At 37.4% G+C, this 19,778-nt stretch overlaps 1 protein-coding gene across 1 annotated transcript in view; it reads right to left on the reverse strand.

Moving 5' to 3' along the window:
* Window positions 1–5,112: 5,112 nt before the first annotated feature.
* Window positions 5,113–19,778, reverse strand: part of LOC125168846 (uncharacterized) — a 34,201-nt gene continuing 19,535 nt past the window's right edge. The window contains exon 5 of the transcript XR_007153317.1: window positions 5,113–5,168. The gene's annotated coding sequence lies outside the window, so the exon portion shown is untranslated. The remainder of the gene's footprint in view (window positions 5,169–19,778) is intronic.

Consider the following 19,778-nt stretch of genomic DNA (forward strand, 5'->3'; position numbering starts at 1 on the left):
ATGTCTGAGTTCAAATCCTGGCTCTGCCACTTACTAGAAGTGTCACCTAGTTTCCTTATCTGTAAAGTGGAAATAATAAAACTTACTTCATTGGATTATTAGAGGATTATTATGCACAGAATAGAGTAGTATGCACAGAAGAGTGCCTGTTACATAGTAGCTACTATGTGAGTATTAACTCATTATTATTATGCACCATCATAACTCATTATTATTATGCATTATTATTATGCATTATCAAATTTTAAAATCTGCTCTCAGTACATCCCCATTGGCATATCCCTTGAAATCATTCCATACTTTCAAGCCCTACAGCTTTCTCCTTCTTGTAAAGAAGTGATTAAGAGTATGGCCTGTTGAGTCAAACAACAAGTTAGTATTTCAGTTCTAGTTCTCACCAATCATATGACCTTGTGTAACATACTTCATCTCTCCCAGCCTTCATCTCCTCATCTTCATCTATATCATAGAATTGTTGTGAGGATTAAATTAGGTAATATACATGAATGAGATGATACAAGTACAAGGTAAACACTAAAATAGTAGTTATTCCATTGTTGTTACTGCCTGATCTTCTATATTCTGCACAAATACTACATTATCCACAAAGCCTCTGCCGATTGCTCCAACCACAATGCTACTTCCTTCTTCTGAACTTCTGTGGCATTTGTTATCTATATATACCACCTAAATGACAAGTTAGCATATATCACTGTGTACTGTCATTTACCATTTTGTAATAATTCTTAGATCCCTGGTTTAAGTGTAAGCTTTTGAAGGTAGGGATCTTGCCTTACACCTCCTTGTAGCTTTAGCATCTAGCCTGGTGTTTGGCAAATAAATGGTGATACACAATCCTGTTCTCTTCAAATTTCAAGTGTCCAAATTAGAGTGATTATCTTTCTCCACAAAATCTGCTCCCCTTCTCAATTCCTTTTATTCTGTCTCTGTTAAGACATCACCTTTATTTCTAATCTAGTACAGAAACCTTCGCCATTTCTCATGAATTTCTTATATACAAGATCTCACTGGGGGCACGTGGGTGGCTCAGTTGGTTAAGCATCTGACTCTTGATTTCAGTTTAGGTCATGGTTTCATGATTCTTCAGATTGAGCCCCACATCTCTCTCTCCCTCTCTCTGTGTCTCTCTCCTGCTCACGTTCTCTCTCAAAATGAATAAACATTTTTAAAAAGATCTCACTGAGGTCTATCAATTCTGTATGCTCCTGGCTCAATGTCTCTCACATAACACTTGCTCAAAAATGTTAATGACTCAAAATATAAATTAATATATATACAAATTACTAGATTTTTATTTTAACATTTTTTAATATTTATTTATTTTGAGAGAGAGAGAGAGAGAGAGAGAGAGTGAGAGAGAGAGCATGCATGTACACGCAGGGGAGGGGCAAAGAGGAAGGGAGGCAGAGAATCCCAAGCAGGCTCTGCTCTGTCAGCACACAGCCGGACAAGAGGCTCCATCTCACAAATCGTGAGATCGTGACCTGAACCGAAATCAAGAGTTGAATGCTCAACCGACTGAGCACCCCCAGAGTTCCCTTAGATTCTTATTTTAAAATGTTTCAGATTTGCCTCTATTCTTTCCCCAATGACACTACCCTAGTACAGACCCTTAATGACTCAAGTCTAGAATATTGAAATCACTTTCTATCTGGCTCCCTAATATTCTTTCATTTTAATCTATCTTGTCTATGACTGATAGATATTCCTAAAACAGCATTTCTAATCACAAATATTACCTTATTTAATCCTCATAGCAATGCTATGAGGATGGTTTCTCAACAGCTTATGGAATCAGCTAATGCTCTGCGAACAATTTTCAACGTTTTTCACAGGTTGGTGTCGTTTTACTTTCCTCGCAGCATTTTCACTCATCAACATCCCTCATTAACCCCATGTTCCACCCAAGCTGGTACCACTAATCTTAAACATTTTCCTTCATATCTACTCTTGATGTCTTATCAAACCTGGCTTTAATCATGGTATCAATCATGAAACATCCTTATCTTCATTTTTTCACCTCAAAATTTACCCATCTTTTAAAAAGAAAAGAGAATCCCTTCATAACACTTTCCTGGACTGTTGTAATCTTCAATTATTTCTTTCTTCTTCATATAATTCTCTTATAAACTTACTTAACTCCCATATAAAATCTTTATTATCCTGCCTACCATGTAAATATTTACTCCAATTTATTACTGTACAATTGTTTTACGTAGGTTAGTTAGTATAGTCACACCCTAGCTGTATCATAAATCCATTAAAAGAGTTATAATTCTCCGTGTGTTCTTCACTGTCTGAGATGAGTACAAAGTAGAAGCTCAAAAACATTGAATTGATTGATACTGTGGAAGTAAATCTGATGAATTTAGTGTTTGGGGAAAGAGATATTTCTCAAATTTTGATCCAAGATCAGATCTATGATGTTTCCAAATAATTTCATTCAATGCCAGATTATGTTGTCTGTTTTACATTGACTAGTAGGTAAAATGTTATCATATCACTTATTTTAATAAAAACAAAGTTTGCCATTAATGAAATGTCTCTCCCATATTTAGCTTTTTAAATCTGAATGTGATGCCTAAAATGTTCCATAAAGAGGAATAAAAAATCACAGAAATCAAACACCATTTGAAATTTCCATTTCTAAATGCCAGCTCAACAAGTAAATTCAAAGATGTTCATTTCAATCCTTCCAACACTAATACCATGGAGACCTCATGGCTGCTGCCCCTCATAATGAGTCCAGCTTATGGACATGCCAAGAATGTAGAATTTAGAGGAATCTGTTGGGTCCAACTGCAGGGCTGGTTGGGGGTTGTTGGATGCTAAGAAGGGGATTGTGCCATGAGAAAATGACAGACACTCTAAAGTGATTTCCTTTTAAATCTTGTTAGAAATCTGAGATACTATGATCTGACATAGTGTGCTACAGGGTTTTATTCAGTGCTGTCTTAGGGAAATAACTGAGGTTTGTGGGGGTGGGGATGTCAGATGCCATCCTCTTCCATCCCTCCATAAGTATGGGAAAGGTTACCTGGACAAGTCTTCTTATGCTTCAGTAATCTTAATCTCACCTTTATGGATTTGGCTACATATTTTTGCTTTAAATTGATTACTTTCATTTACATATATTTACCTAAAAGAAAAATGTCTTTATATCACTTTCCAAAATAAAAAAACAGTTCCTGTTGTCATAAGTAGAATGTAATCATGACAATAAACACAACAAAAACCAAACCTTTTTATCAAATTCCAGCCAGATACTTTTGGGTTTTGTGTGTGTGTGTATGTGTGTGTGTGTGTGTTTACTTTTTAAAAAATATAATTTATTGTCAAATTGGCTTACATACAACACCCAGTGCTCATCCCTTCTCAGTGCCCATCACCCATTTTCCCTCTCTCTCACCCCCCCATCAACCCTGTTTGTTCTCTGTATTTAAGAGTCTTTCATGGTTTGCCTCCCTCCCTCTCTGTTTGTAACTATTTTTTCCCCTTCCCTTCCCCCATGGTCTTCTGTTAAGTTTCTCAAGATCCACATATGTGTAAAAATGTGTGATATCTGTCTTTCGCTGACTGACTTATTTCACTTAGCATAATACCCTCCAGATCCATGCACATTGCTGGCAATGGCATAATTTCATTCTTTCTCATTGCCTAGTAGCATTCCATTGTATATGAAATCTTCTTTATCCATTCATTAAGTGAGGACATTTAGGGCCTTTCCATAATTTGGCTATACAGCCAGATACTTTTGGACTCTGAGCTTAAAGGCTTCACTCACTCTTGTAAGGAACATGAGTAGTTGTTAGAGAGCTGTTAAGACACATTAGTATTAATATGAGACTTTCTTCTTCTTTTTTTAATTTGTTTATTTATCTATTTATTTATTTAGAGCCCCCACCCAGGCTCCCCACGAAAGAGACTTTCTTCTTCTCAAAATCAGTGTTATTAAAAACAAGTTGATTGTGTTAATTATTCTCAACTTTCTTTTTATTTTTCCCACTGATACATGTTCCCTTAAGAGATAGGTTTAGTTTTCCCTGGTTTTGATTTATAGAGAATATATCCTTCTGTAAGCTCCTTCTTTCACTTACCATTTTGTTCTTGAGATTTGTCAATGTTAAATTTGTTTTAGCCGTGGTTCATTTATTTTTTTACTGTCTTACAGTATTCAGGTGTAAAATATATTATGGTTAATCTAGTCTATCAGTCATAGTTTTGTTTCTCAATTTTTGCTATGATAAACAATGCTGTTTTGAACATTCTTGGCTTATATGTGCCAGAATGCTGAATTACTTAAGAGAGGAATTGCTGAGCCATTGAGGTGCACAAGTTATTCTCTATGCCTATTTTTAAGTGCAAGTTACATTGCCATCATGCATAGACAAATGTCCCATAGCTGCACGTCATTGCTCACCCCTAATAATGTCAAAGTTTTAAAATACTTACTGGGGCACCTGGGTGGCTGAGTCATTTGAACTTCTGACTCTTCATTTTGGCTCAGGTCAAGATCCCAGGCATGGGAATGAGCTCCATATCGAGCAATGTACTAAGAGTGGAGCCTGCTTAGGATTCTCTCTTTCTCTCCCTCTGCCCCTCTCCCCCACTTGCGCACTCTCTCTCCCTCAAAAAAAGTTTCTTTTTTAATTTGAAAAATAAAATAAAATAAAATATTTGTCAAATATTGCGTGGGAAAAATGGCTTCATTGTTGTTTCCCTTTGCCTTTACAAAAGTGCAGCCATTTTCTCATGTAGAGAGAGAGAGAATTTAAAGAAAACAATTTTCTCATTGGCTTAAGTTAGTTAATGTCATCCTTGCTATGAGAAATAAGCCCACTGACTCAATCAAAGGACAGACTCAGAGACTCGGAGCCCAGTGAAGAGGTTTTAATCGACATTCTTGCAAGAGCGGGTGTCTGATGGACATTCTAGGTGGTTATAGCAGGCGATTATCTCCTAGCTTGCAAGTCCCCCCTGATTCCTCATTGGCTGAGTACTACAGAGGTTAGACCCTTACCCAGAAGTTGCCTATGCTCACATAAGGCAAAAAGTAGTCTTAGTGGAACAAATGTACATTCCTTGAGGTGACACAAAGACTTCAGTTCTTTGGCACATGCTCATTACAAAGCCCATGAAAAATAAGCCTGCAAAATGGAGAGGAGAAGAAGAACCAGTAAGTGAAGTGTTTAAGGGTATGGGACTCCATTGTGTGTGTGTGTGTGTGTGTGTGTGTGTGTAGGGTTCATACATATTTCCAATAAGTTGTAAACCTATTGTTAACTAGACAGCACAGCTTTTATTTGTTGTTTGTGAAAATGAATCATCTCACTGATTCTCATACTTGCATACCACCTAATATTCCTGTGCACCCCACCTTGGGAAACACTGGACTAGAAGAAATTTTAAATTGAATCACTTTCTTTTTCCTTTTTTTTTTTTTACATAAGCTCTGATGTGAAGTGTTGGGGCTTCAGGGCAAATGGTCAAGAAGGAATTCCTGAGATGCCTTTGGTGCAAAGTAAAGGTGGTTTTATTAAAGCGTGGGGACAGGACTCATGGGCAGAAAATGCTGCACTGGAGTTTTGAGGAGTGGCTGATTATATACTTTCAAGTTGGTAGGGGGATAGAGATAGCGTAAGTCTCTAAGAAATTTAGAAGCAAAGTTTCCAGGACCTTGGGGGGCTATCTGTTTTTACAAAAATGTCATTTACTACTGTCAAGTAAGCTCTCAGTCATATACACCCTTCAGATGTATATCAGTGGGCCATATGCTTGGAGGATGATTGCTAACATACGTTTTGGAGGAGGGGGTAGAGATAAAGGAAGCCGTCAAAGGGATTTTCATATGTTAAAGATGACTTACAGGATCCTAGAGGTCAGGCTAACTTTAAGCTAAGGTTGCTCTTTGCCCTTAGCAAAGTATTAACATTGAGGCTGCTGAGTTCCTGGAGGAAGGTCACTCTACCTGTCTCAAGGACTTGTCAATGGTCTGTAAGTTGTAGGGAAATTTAATTTTTCTTTTGCCTTTTTTCTCCACATCAGGCTTTATGCCCCAACTTGGGGCATGAACTCATGACCCTGAAAGCAAGAGTTGCATGATCTACTGACTGTGCCAGCCAGATACCCCAAAATTAAATCACTTAAGAAAAAAAAACTAAGGGAGAACCCCAAAAAGGAAGTATCCTTATGTCATCAAAGACTGTTGTACACAACAGTCAAATCTGTAAAGCACAATTCTGTTAGTTTTTATTTTCATTCTGGGATCACTCATTACAAAGGCTCAGGGTTAATAAAAGAAGGTCTTTCAATGAACCTACATCACTTTCTCTGAAAGCTCAAGTAAAATTCATGAAGGTTATCTGCTTATTTAGTGGTTAGCAAATACAACAGATATTAAGCAATATACCCAAAACCTCGGCTTGGAAGTCCATAACAAGCTGAAAGGAAACAAGTCAGCAGAATTACAGGGAGAAACATTTTAGGATTTCAGGAGAGCAACTGGGGTAACCTAGGAAGGAGAAAAGAAGTGTATTATGAAATCTAGGTAGATTCAAGTAAGTTTTCTATTATTTTTCCTTCCTTTTTTCTTTCTTTCATTTTGAGAGAGAAATAGAATCTTTAAAAAAATTTTTTTTAAGTTTATTTATTTATTTTGAGGGAGAGAGAGAGAGAGAGAGAGGCAGAGGGAGAGAGAAAGAGAAAATCCCAAGCAGTGTCCACGCTGTCAGTCTGGAGGCCTACTGGGGGCTCCATCTCGCAAACCACAAGATCATGACCTGAGCCAAAATCAAGTTTCAGATGCTTAAACTACTGAACCACCCAGGCTCCCCTAGAGAGAGAGACAAACAGACAGAGACAGAGACTGAGTCTTAAGCAGGCTCCTCACGCAATTCTCCATGCAGGGCTTGATCTCACAATAATGAGATCATGACCTGAGCTGAAATCAAGAGTTGGACACTTAACCCACTGAGCCACCCAGACGCACCTATTATTTTTTAAAGGAATTTTCAAAGTAGGATGATCAACTGTCCTGGTTTTCCTGAAACTGAAGGATTTCCTGGGACATAGAAGTTTTAAAATTGGGAAAGTCTTCTCCAACTGAAAATAATTGGTCACTCTATTTCAAATGTTTCCTTCAAGCATACATCATAAGCAGCACAGAAGTAGAGGTTTTCCTCCTGTGGATGTAGGAGAGTGTATGAGATTACACCTCCACAGTGTCTAATAGACTAAAAATGGGATTCAATTTTATTGAATAATTACTTGGAAATGAAGGAAAGGAACAAGTGTCCTCTTCCAACACCCATTCCCTCTATTTGCTATTAATCACTTGAGTGCAAGGTGCCACTCACAAAGTAATCCTTCCAGGGATTCTGAGGCATTATCTGCATATAGTTGAAGATATTAAGTAACCAAAAGCCTCTGAATAGGAACAGCTCAGCATGCTAGTGTTTTTTCACAAATCATCTACTTGTCTCTTGAACCCCTACTACATGATTTGTACAATCAAAATATATAAGACAATGTAATTTATATGGGACAATGTAATTTTTTATACAAGAAAATATAATTTCATTAAAAAGTGTAATTACATTCAATAATCAGTCACTGAAATGCCTCCTCTGTACATGACACTTTGGTAATTTAATTCTAAGCTCTTCTTATAAACTATATGTAAAACTGAATTATACATTTTTTAATTAAAATCAAGATTTGGGGTTTTTCCAAATGTGCACCTTGAAGATATGAATTTTCTATAGGGGAACCATTACCATGAAATGTTTTTTTTAAATTTTTTTTTTCAACGTTTATTTATTTTTGGGACAGAGAGAGACAGAGCATGAATGGGGGAGGGGCAGAGAGAGAGGGAGACACAGAATCGGAAACAGGCTCCAGGCTCTGAGCCATCAGCCCAGAGCCTGACGCGGGGCTCGAACTCACGGACCGCAAGATCGTGACCTGGCTGAAGTCGGATGCTTAACCGACTGCGCCACCCAGGCGCCCCAGCCATGAAATGTTTAATTGCACATTTTCCAAGCCCCTTTCATTTAAAGCTCTGACAGAATTTTCTAGGTGGAAAATACAATACAATGTTCATAATCCACAATTCACTATATATTTTCATTGTTTCTTCTAATGGCATTATTCTCACTCATTTATTGCATTATTTTAAAAATAATTTTCTTTGGGCCAGACACTGTACTAGGAATTGGGGAAACAGGAAGAAGACAAAGTCCCTGTCTAAGTGGAGCTTGCACTCTGGTGCCTCTAAGACACTTAAAATGAAAAGAAACAGGAAAAATTCTCCAAGGCATAAAGCTCTGACTACCTAGGAGAAAAGTTAGCTAGTCAAACAGATCTTGTCTCTCTTCAGTTTTCAGAGTTGGGGAATCAAATGAAAGGGAAGTAGAGTGGTTTAGAACAAGAAATGATTCATATTGGAAGAGAAACATAATAAAAAAGAAACTAAAAAGCTAGAATCTCTACTTTTTTGATACAGACATAGGGTTACCTCCTCCTTTCCCTGAATCTTTTCTAAATTTCTTGATAAACAGCTTTGTTTAATTCATCTTGTTTTTTTTTTTAATTTTTTATTTATTACATACCTTCAGTTTACTTTCTTGGGTAAGCTGCCGTGTCCATGAAATTCTTGAGAACATCAAGAATTTACCTCAAGAATGTTACTGGGCTACAGTTTTCAAGGAAATCTTTTTTTTTTTTTATTGGTACAAGGACTGACCTCTGAATAAAGAAAAGGAAACTATAGGTCATTTCAAGATTTATTTTGTCAAAAAACACAATTGCTATTATAAAAAATAATGCCTACAGTTAAAACAATAGCAAGTATTTATTAAGCATTGACTATGTCCAAGAAATTAAAGAGAAAAGACAGGTAAGAGACAGTCCTTGGCCTTAAATAAATTAGTACCAGTCTGTCATGTGCTAGAGACTAGTAGAGATGCAAAAGAATTCAAGAAGGTTTTAGAGCTGACAGAGATTGTTACCCCATTTCCCCTTACTAACAGAACTCAGATTTTGACCAAGAGTTCACCCTTTCATATATGGCTCAGGAGAAACAGATCCAATTTCATGGTTCTAGAGACTTGATTATTCTGAACCAATCAGGATAATCACAATACTTTATCATGTAATTGGTTTAAAAAGAGGCATGTTGTGAATCATCTGACAAATCATAGGAAAAGTTTGTTGGAAGCTTCTAGAGAAGGAAGTTCATGGAACTAGCTGGATGTTAATAGGTAGAATGGAGCTTCAATAGCTACTGACACCCATCTGAAGATCACTGAGACAGGGGGAAGGGTAACCTCACAATGAGGCTTACATTAGAAGTCAGAGCAGACAGGTGGAAAAAAAATCTGAGTTCTTTTTTTTTTTTTTAATTTTTTTTAACGTTTATTTATTTTTGAGACAGAGAGAGACACAGCATGAACGGGGGAGGGGCAGAGAGAGAGGGAGACACAGAATCGGAAGCAGGCTCCAGGCTCTGAGCCATCAGCCCAGAGCCCGACGCGGGGCTTGAACTCGTGGACTGCGAGATCATGACCTGAGCCGAAGTTGGACACTTAGCCGACTGAGCCACCCAGGCGCCCCGAAAAAATCTGAGTTCTTGATCACAGTTTTTTTTTTTCTTCAGGATTAACCAACCCTGCAAGTTTCTCCTGCATCACTCTACCTTTCCAGTTTTGTGAGCCAATAAACTTTCCTATTTAGGTCAGTTTGAATCTAGTTGATGTTATTTACAGGAAACATCCTACTTGGATGCAAGTTCCAACCTTCAAAGACCCATAATCTAGTTGGAGAGGCAGGACTCACCATATTGACTCTGTGATGCAGTTCCTTTTCATCACATTTTAATATCTCTGAAACTTTAGAGAGAGAGAGCACAAGCAAGGGAGAAGGGCAGAGGGAGAGAGAGAGAATCCTAAGCAGGATGTGTCTCTGAAATCAGGGTCAAGTGTTGTAATATTGTTCTCAGCCAAACAGCAACCTTATCGTCGTCATCAATGCCTATGCATATGTATGCATAACTTCAGTTATACCATTCATATTACTGATGTTTTAATTCTATGTATTATTTGACATTCATGTGTTGTTCAATTGTGTTTAAAGTTAATCATGACTATATTATCATTCAGAATTGGAATAAAAGCTATACTGTCTGCAGAAAAGCATAGAGACATTAGAATATCATTTGATATAAATGGAGAAAATATTAATCCTTGGAGGAATTACCACAATTCCATAGTTTCTTGTAAATACCTTATACAGGATCCACAAGTATATGAAGCTGTTACATTTTGTTACTGAGACATATGTAAAAGAAATGCCTATCATACATCAAACGATGCACCTGAAAGTTAGAAAAAAATGCCACACCCCTCAGAACAGATATAGGAAATTTCAAAGTCACAAGAACCTTGTGTTATGGATTCATGCATGATGCAGGACTGTGATTAAGGCATTGTGCTATAGAAAATGGAAACACTGTCAATTGTCTTTTGCTTATAGGAAACTAATTGCTAAACTGATTTTTTAGGTAGATTGTGGTTATACCAACTGTGTATGAATTTTTGTTTTCCCGAAATAGGGGAAGAGTTTTTAATAATTTGACCACCTATGGGGCACCTGGGTGGCTCTGTCAGTTAAGTGTCGGACTCCTGATTTTGGCTCAGGTCATGGTCCCAGGGTCATGGGATCCAGCCCCATGTCAGGCTTTGCGCTGAGCCTAGAACCTGCTTAGGAGTCTCTCTCTCCCTCTGCCCTCTCCCTCACTTGTGCTCTCTCTCTCTCTCTCTAAAAATAATAATAATAATAATAATTTGACTTTTTACTATTATTTTTATTCTCAAAAGCCAGATAAGCTTCTTTTCTTTGCATAATTGGATAGTTTATTCTAATAACAGTACTGTTATTGGAGATAGCATTATTTAGCTCTGATACAAATCTGTTTCGAATATTGCATGGTATCACTCAGATGTAGAATCTAAAAAAGCCAAGCTCATAAAAACAGAGAGTAATAAAGTGGTTGCCAGGGGCTACAGGGTGGGGGAAATAGGAAGACATTGAGAAAAGGGTACAAACTTTCAGTATAAGATGAATAAAGTCTGAGGATCTAAAGTATAATGTGGTGACTATAATTGATAACATTGTATTATATAGTTGAAATTTGCTAAGGGAGACCTTAGATGTTCTCACTAAAAAAACAAACAAACAAACAAGTAAATAAGCAAAAACAAATATGGGAGTGATGGATTAATTAACCTGATGGGGGAATTCTTGGACAATGTATACGTATATCAAATAATCATGATATACCCTTTAAATATATTACAATTTTATTTGTCAATTATACCTCAATAAAGCTGAAAAAAACTTAAAAAAAATTCAAACTTTGGAACTTGCACCACTCAATATAAATTTAGGTGGATGGATTTTTTCTTCTCTAGAATCAGCAACCACAGTATCCATAGGATAGTTCGTACTCCTCTGGAAATGCTTGTGCGCAGCAGGATGGAAGTTTCTTTAAGGATTACATTTTAGAGTGTGGAGAGACTGCTACCTGTATATTGATTTGCTCCTCTAAACAGTCCCTAAAGGATTTCTCTTCCTCTTCTCTCCTTTTATTTAATTCTATACAATGCAAAATTTCCTTTTTTAAAGCCAGATCTGATCCTACCGCCTGTAGAATAACATACAAACTTCTCAGTCTGATATTCAGTTGGATAATGCTAGCCTACCTTTCCACCTTTATCCTGCAGCACACCCTTCAGACATTCTCTACCTCAATCACATTTCTTGCCTTTGCCCAGAAATACCTGTAGTCTCCTTTTCCCACACCTTTGCTTCCACTACTCCTTGTGGAATCCTTTTCCCTCATTCTTCCTGTTAGAGTTCTTCCCATCCTTCACAGCCCAGCTGAGGTAGTGCTATTTCACATCTCATCATTGGAAGTTAATGGCTTCCTTCCTTATTTTCCTATTACTCTCACTGTTGTGAAAGTATGTCGTGTTACTACTACACTTTCTTTACCTTATATTAAAATCCAGAGTGATTTATGTGGGGGCACCTGGGTGGCTCAGTTGGCTAAGCCTCTGACTCTTGATCTCAGGGTTGTGAGTTTAAGTCCTGCATTGGGTCCTATGCTGGGCGTAGAAAGAAGAAACACAAGAGTAGATGTGGGAACATCTTTTTTTTTTTTTTTTTTTTTTTTTTGCAGTAATCCAGGCAAGAGAAAACAATGACTTAGATCCTTAGATCTTGGCATCTCCTGTGAGGTTGAGTACAAGTGTTTCCAGTATAGTTAATAAATGTTGCTTGAACTGAAGTAAGTGAATTGATTAATATCCTGTAAACTACAAGACACTACAAGGGAGTGTCAGGAAAACATTTTAACAATTGGGCATTTTCTCTAGGTGACCTCCTCAGGTCTGTTAGTCCAGAGAAAACCATTCCTTCTCAGGAGACTCCTGAAGATTCTGTATCAGGGAGAAAATGCTGTAGCTAAAACTACTGCCAGCCTCATTTTATAGGACACTTCCCTATAAAGGTCACTTGTCAAGTATTGGTGGAAATGACATTCCTTTCCACTTCGAAAAAAGGAAGCTCATACTTTCTCATTAGCTGGCTCCTGCTTTGGTTGCTAATGTTACAAAAGATGCAAATAAAATCTCTCCCTTAGCTTACAGCATAAAAAACAACAGCTTATGCTTTTAATCTTTTGTGAGGTTAGAAAATCAGTCCAGGTATGATATTTAGTATCCTTGCGTCAGACCGTTGTTTATGCTTCATAATTTTTTTTAAATTTCAAGATAACCATTTATCATCAAAAAGGGAAGTGTCTATGGGTATGCATATGTGTGATTCAAGAAGAAGATGAGTAAAGGATGATTTATTTGTCACATTTTCACTTTGAAATGAACATAATTATATAGAAAATATTCAAAATATTTTTTAAAAAGAAAAGAACAGAGAAATAGATATCAGAGGGTAGCAATCAGTTATGTAAGGCATAATTTGTTCAGGACATCTGGGAGATATGTGTATCTATACCCTTTCAGATACTAGATACATTAAAATATAATCACCTTTTTTAAAAAAAAGTTTATTTATTTATTTGAGAGAGAGAATGAGCAGAGGAAGGGCAGAGAGTGAGAGAATCCCAAATAGGCTCTGTGCACCGATGCAGGGCTCGAGCCCATGAACTGTAAGATCATGACTTGAGAGGAAATCAAGAATTGGATGCTTAACAGACTGAGCCACCCAGGCACCCCAAAATATAATCCACTTTTAACTGTCTTTTCATTATGATAAAGCAAAAAAAAAAAACCCACAAAAAACACAAAAATTTGATCCCATTTCCTTTGAACCCAGTGTTCTTATCTGTAAAATGGATACGGATATAACTTCATGAAGTGGTAAGGGTTAAATAAAATAATATATAAAAAACAAATAAGTACATAAAGTATTTAATTAATGAAATATTTAAAAATCATGCTAAGATGTTCTGCATATCTAGTCTTTCCTACTCAACCTGAAAGATTTGATATTATTCATAATGATTACATTATGGGTTGGATTAAGGGACATTTTTAGACAAATTTTTTCCACTTTATCGTGATATGATTGACAGATAATATCGTGTAAGTTTAAGGTGTGCAACATGTTGATTTGACACACTTACATATCAAGATGCCTGGCTGGCTTAGTCAGTGATGCACATGACTTGATCTCAAGGTTGTGAGTTCGAGTCCCACACTGGGTGTAGAGATTACTTAAAAAAAAATCTTAACCCCCTCAACAAAATGATACGTTTACATATTGAGAAGTGATTATTATCCCATAGCCTTAGCCAACAGTGCCATTATGTCACATAATTACCACTTCTGTTTTGTGTTGAGAATATTTAGGATCTACTCTCTTAGAACATTCAGGTATATAATACAGTATTATTGGTTACAATTACCGTGCTCTACACTGGATCCCCAAAACTTATTCATCTTACAACTGGAAGTTTGCGCTTTTTGATCTAGAGAAAATTTAAAAACACTTTTTTTTTAATGTTTATTTATTTTTGAGAGAGAGAGACAGAGCGCAAGTGGGGTTGGGGCAGAGAGAGAGGGAGACACAGAATCCCAAGCAGGCTCCAGGCTCTGAACTGTCAGCACAGAGCCCTATGTGGGGCTCAAACTCACAAGCTCTGAGATCATGACCTGAGCAGAAGTCAGAAGTTTAAACCAGCTGAGCCACCCAGGTGCCCATGATCTAGAGAAAATTTTTAGTAGTTGCAATTAGTCTTTGGTTCAGTCCTCTGCTCCTTTCCATTCCTCTGCTAATCCCTGCTTCATTCTCTTCCATAACTCACATTCATGATGTCCTCCTGATGATTTCTGATTGCTCGTTGCTTCCCTTTCTATCGCCTATTCAGACCTAACCTCTCCCAAAGTCTTTCATGATATATTCCAAAATGAGTTATCTTTTCCCCTAACCTTATTTATTTTTTATTTTTCCGCCCTAACCCTATTTAAACTCTTCATGTGGGGCGCCTGGGTGGCGCAGTCGGTTGAGCGTCCGACTTCAGCCAGGTCACGATCTCGCGGTCCGTGAGTTCGAGCCCCGCGTCAGGCTCTGGGCTGATGGCTCGGAGCCTGGAGCCTGTTTCCGATTCTGTGTCTCCCTCTCTCTCTGCCCCTACCCCGTTCATGCTCTGTCTCTCTCTGTCCCAAAAATAAATAAAAACATTAAAAAAAAAATTAAACTCTTCATGAGCCTGACTTTAGCTAGATGTTAGGAAGAAAGTACCCTTACTGAACTAATTTGGATCAAAGGATTTGGTTGACTTAATCTTTATGAGTATATTTACATTTAAAAAGAAAACAGCCACTGATCCAAGTTATGTTGTAGTAGAATTTTAAACTCTGTAAAGGAGATGTCTTTCAGCTCAGGCAACAATTTATCTTGCAGTAGTTCTCAATCTTAGCTGCCTATTGGAATCATTTGAGAAGGTTTTAAAAGATGCCAACTGCAAAGACTCCACCCTCAGAGATTCTAATATGATTGGCCTGGGGTGGAGCCCAGGTATTAGAATTTTTAAAGCATCCCAGATGCTTCACCACCAGGTTAGAATGACTATCTTGGTTTAGTTTTCGATATTAAAAATTTCCATTTCTCTGTTATGTAAGTTACACATTAATTGCTGTATCTGGTAAAAAGAAGTCTGGGAAAAATTTAAGGTAATAGAAAAATAATGATTATTTAAGTGTCATCAGATCCAACTCCCACATTTTACTAACGAGGAAACAGGTTCAAATGATTAAGTTTACACAAAAGTGGAGCGGGACAAATTTTAAATGACTTAAACAATAGGATATTAAAAATGCTCTCTATATTTTTTTAATGTTTATTTATTTCTGACAGAGAGAGACAGACAGACAGAACATGAGCAGGGGGAGGGGTAGAGAAAGAGGGAGACACAGAATCCAAAGCAGGTTCCAGGCTCTAAGCTGTCAGCACATAGCCCGACGCGGGGCTCGAACTCACAGACCGCGAGATCATGCCCTGAGCCGCAGTCGGACTCTCAACCAACTGAGCCACCCAGGCGCTCCTAAATATTTTTTACTTTTTAAAGTTTAATTTATGTCTTAGTGAACTAAATTTATTTTAAAATAAGATTAATTTATGCAAATGATAAAAATTTAAACAATGCACAAAGATACAAAATGAAAAGCAAATCTTCAACCTCATTCCAATTTGCACTTTCAAAGGTTACTTTCTAAAAATTATTTCTGCCACAAAAAAGTAAAATCATTGTCTTCCACAAGGCGGCAGTATTGCTTACTGTTCAACAATCTCCCCACAGCCAACACTTCCTTCATTGTCCAGGAAGGGTTATAAAGACTCAAGTCCTCCCAGAGACAGTCAGTCCCTGATACTGAAATGACAGGTCAACACCAGATTCCTAATTCATGAAGAAAACCAGAAGTGAGCAAAGAACTGCACCAGACTGAACTGTTTGTATGTGGAGAAATAGTGGGAATAGATTAGCCACGAGACAGCCAATGGAAGCGCGGAGCAAGGTGCTGCCTGGAAAACCTATCAATTGCCTACTTCTGCAGAAGTACTGGAAGGGCTGGGGGTCCAGTTTTGTGAAAATGTGCATCTGACTCTGCCATGAACAAAATTTTCCCTTTATTACAAACTAAAGTTATAGGACCCAGTCAAAGGCTTTCATGGTATCCCTCATGGCTCCAAGGGTCTCTGAGCCACTAAAAAAAAGGCTTGGATCTTTTGATAGTACCTTTCTGTAAAAGGCTTGGGAGATCATGTTTGGATTTCCCAAACCTTGTAGAATTCCAGCCAGGTACAGGTGATAAAGAGCACAGAGGCTCCAGTTTTCATTGTTAAATTCTAGAGACATATTTGAAAATCATTTTTAGACTTTTTGGGTCATTACATATCTACTAGAGTAAAAAGTTTGTCATTGGTGATATCTTTGAGATCTTGAGAGAATGATCTTGCTCTATGATATTTAGGAATACGCTTCTCTGTTGCCCAGGAAGGAACAGAACTGAAGACAGTCATAAAATGATCACATTTTAGGAAGAAAAACACCTTTTAATCTCCTTAAAGTCTGAGATTGTTGCAGCAGGGATAGGGGCAAAGGTAAAGAAGGGACTATGACAGGAGAGGGTTATGGGAAGCCCATATCACTAAGAGAGAACCTCTATCCTCAAGATGAATCAAGGTAAATCAAAGAGAAAGAGGTATGTGGGAAGCACATTATAGGAATCTGCAAGATAAAGCTCTAATAACTATGGATGTATAGTGATCTGTTTGGGATTCCTTCAGCATTAAAAGGTTTATTATGCAACATAGAACATAGAGCAAGGACCAATAACCCATTTTTTACTTTTCCTAATCAGAGGCTTTCTAAAATCTTCCAAGTTATAGACAATCTTATAGTTCAAAAAGTCTTTTGGTAAGCTCTGACTTTGAAGTAACCAAGGAGCTGGTGTGACTTTTGTTAACCAATGAGAGCCGATGTGTCTAACTGCAACAAGAAACAAGAGAAGCATCATATTAAATATTTTGAGTCATAATGTCAATTCAACTTGAAATTCTTGCTTTCCACAAGCATTATTTCTTTTATGGCCCCCTTGTTATTTCTAAATGATATAGCCTGGCTAAATGATGCCTGGCTTCAACTATGAAGTTACTTTTTTTTTTTTTTTTTTTGTACACCGTATCCAGACTTCATTCGAGATTAGAGCACGTGGCAATATGTCCAATTATCATGGTTTGTAATGGGAAATCCTGACCACTTCCTTCACCAGGTTTGGAAATCTTTCACAGTCTGGTAGAAATTTTATTGATAAACAAAAGATACAGGATGTTGACCTGCATTTTCTGTGTTTGAAGTTAAAATAAGTTTTGTACAGGGTATATAATGTAGTTAGCAAATACTCCCAAACATCAAACTGGAAACATGAAACCTATCAAAAGCCAACAAGGAAAACCTAACGTGCTCCAGGAGACTATTTGGAGAGTCCACTAAAAGGATTCTTGTTAATGATGTAAGTGGGATGCCATGCTTATTGGTACGGGGTTAGTAGAACCATGAAAAAAAATTAGTAAAGAATGCCTGCTGAATTCTCTTAATTTTACCTTAATTCAAGTAAAAGATAGGCATAAAAATCAAGAATTGAGTAGCATTGCCAGTAGTATGTCATGTCCTCTCTTGCCCTGGATCCAGGAGCACAGTAGCCAGGAAAGATACTCTTGGTGATCAATAGGGGCATATGTGCCTTTTGTTTCCTTCCTTCCTTCCTCCCTTCCTTCCTTCCTCTCTTTTCTTTCTTTCCTTCCTTTTCTCGCTCTCTCTCTTAATGTCTGAGAAGACTGCCTACTTGGTGGATTATTCATCAATATCTAGTTTCCCTTCTTGTGGGAGGATCACACTTACCTGTCCTATTGAACTTAGGTGTCACCCTGTGATTTGCTCTGGCCATTGAAATCTGAATGGAAGTTTTGGAAGTTCCCCTGGCATCAGTTTTAAGAGCCAGGGCATCCTTCTTTATGTTTCCTTTTTCCTCTGCCATAGTAACCAGTAAAACTCCAGATAGAAGGCACTCTGGAAATCTGGCAAGCAGGACTCTTTTGCTAATTTCGAATGTACATGTTGGGTAAGCAAGATGTGAACTTATGCTGTTTTAAACCACTGAAATTTTGGGTTGTTTGTCACTGCAGCACAACCCAGCCCATCTAGATCAATAGATTGGTTCAGTCTACCACATCCATTCTTAATAGGAATAATATCACCCCAAAAGGACAAATATTCATTCTGGGGGGCAAAAGAGCCTTACTTTTTAATGTATAAAGTACAGATATACATACAGTACACAACAGGTATACAATATATGTGTGGTATTAAATTTTAATGAAGGGGCAACTAGGGGAAAAAAATCTCAAAAGGCTCATTAGGAGGTGATAATGAATTAAAGTTGAGGAACACTGGTCCATAGGGCAAAAAGGAGTGGTCAGATTATCTTCATAAAGTCTAATCCAGGCATTCTCAACTCTGGTGACACATCTAGATCCCCTTGAGAGCTCTCTAAAAACACTGATACCCTACCCTGGTTCTCCAAGATTCACGTTTACTTGGTAGACTCCATACATTGGTATTTTTAAAAAAAGTTCCTGGGTAATTCTAATTTGCAAACAAGATTAAGAACCACTGGATCAGACATTATCAAAGACAAAGCAACATTTCTTCCACCCAGGGAGATGTGCCACACACAAACAGAGAAATAGCACAGCACACTGGAAATGGCTGTCATGGCTTACAACTCACTCCTATTTTAGAGCAGCTATTCTGGCCTCACACAAGATAACACTAAGCTGGATTCATCAAGAATAGACAGCAATGTCCAATTTCTGTGTTTTATCTTTTCCATTTCATGACATACTATTTGAACGCAGAGGGTCCTTTATGACTCATTTGGAAAACATAAGAAGGGGGAAAAATGGTTATAGTTATTCCTAGACTATTACCCAAAGTCAGCATTTTCTGCACAGATGCAATTTGGAAATCATCTCTATCTTCAGCTCCTAAAATTTGAAGTTCTTACTGAGTAGGTTAAAAAAAGTTATTTAATATGGAATTTTCTTTTCTTCTATATCAAGGGAAAACTCTAGATGCCACAGGGAGGCTTTCACATAGATTGTGAAAATTAACAGTTAAACTAAATTTTTAAAAATTAAGAAGATAAAGCACTTTCTCCTTCTTAGTAACATGGAAAGGAGCCTTGATCTGGGCTAAATGACAGTAGCATGGGATTATCATGGCTGAATTTGGCCATTAGATGGATCATCACTTCTTTCCTGAAATGTCAGTTGGAATTGACAATGATATGGCTGTATTTTAATGAAGGTACTCATTTCCAGCCTGGAAGTCAAAATTATAATGTGTTAATTAACAAGGGTTTCACTTTATATTTTCCTTTTATACATCTTCACAGTGGATAGCATTTATTTGGGAGTTCTAACGAAAAGGTGCACATTGGCTTTCCTGATACTATTTTTGAGAACTGAGCACCTTGCCACTCGAGGGCAAGTCTGGAGATATTTGCAGGCATCACTTGTGAAATTTCCTGAAGCATGAAAATAAAATTTCCAGGAAATTCTCCACGAGAGAGTTAGCATCAGTTGTACAACCTGACAAATGCTCGCAATCAGCTTGT

This window comes from Prionailurus viverrinus, chromosome B3 (assembly GCF_022837055.1).
Source record: "Prionailurus viverrinus isolate Anna chromosome B3, UM_Priviv_1.0, whole genome shotgun sequence".
Classification (NCBI taxonomy): domain Eukaryota; kingdom Metazoa; phylum Chordata; class Mammalia; order Carnivora; family Felidae; genus Prionailurus; species Prionailurus viverrinus.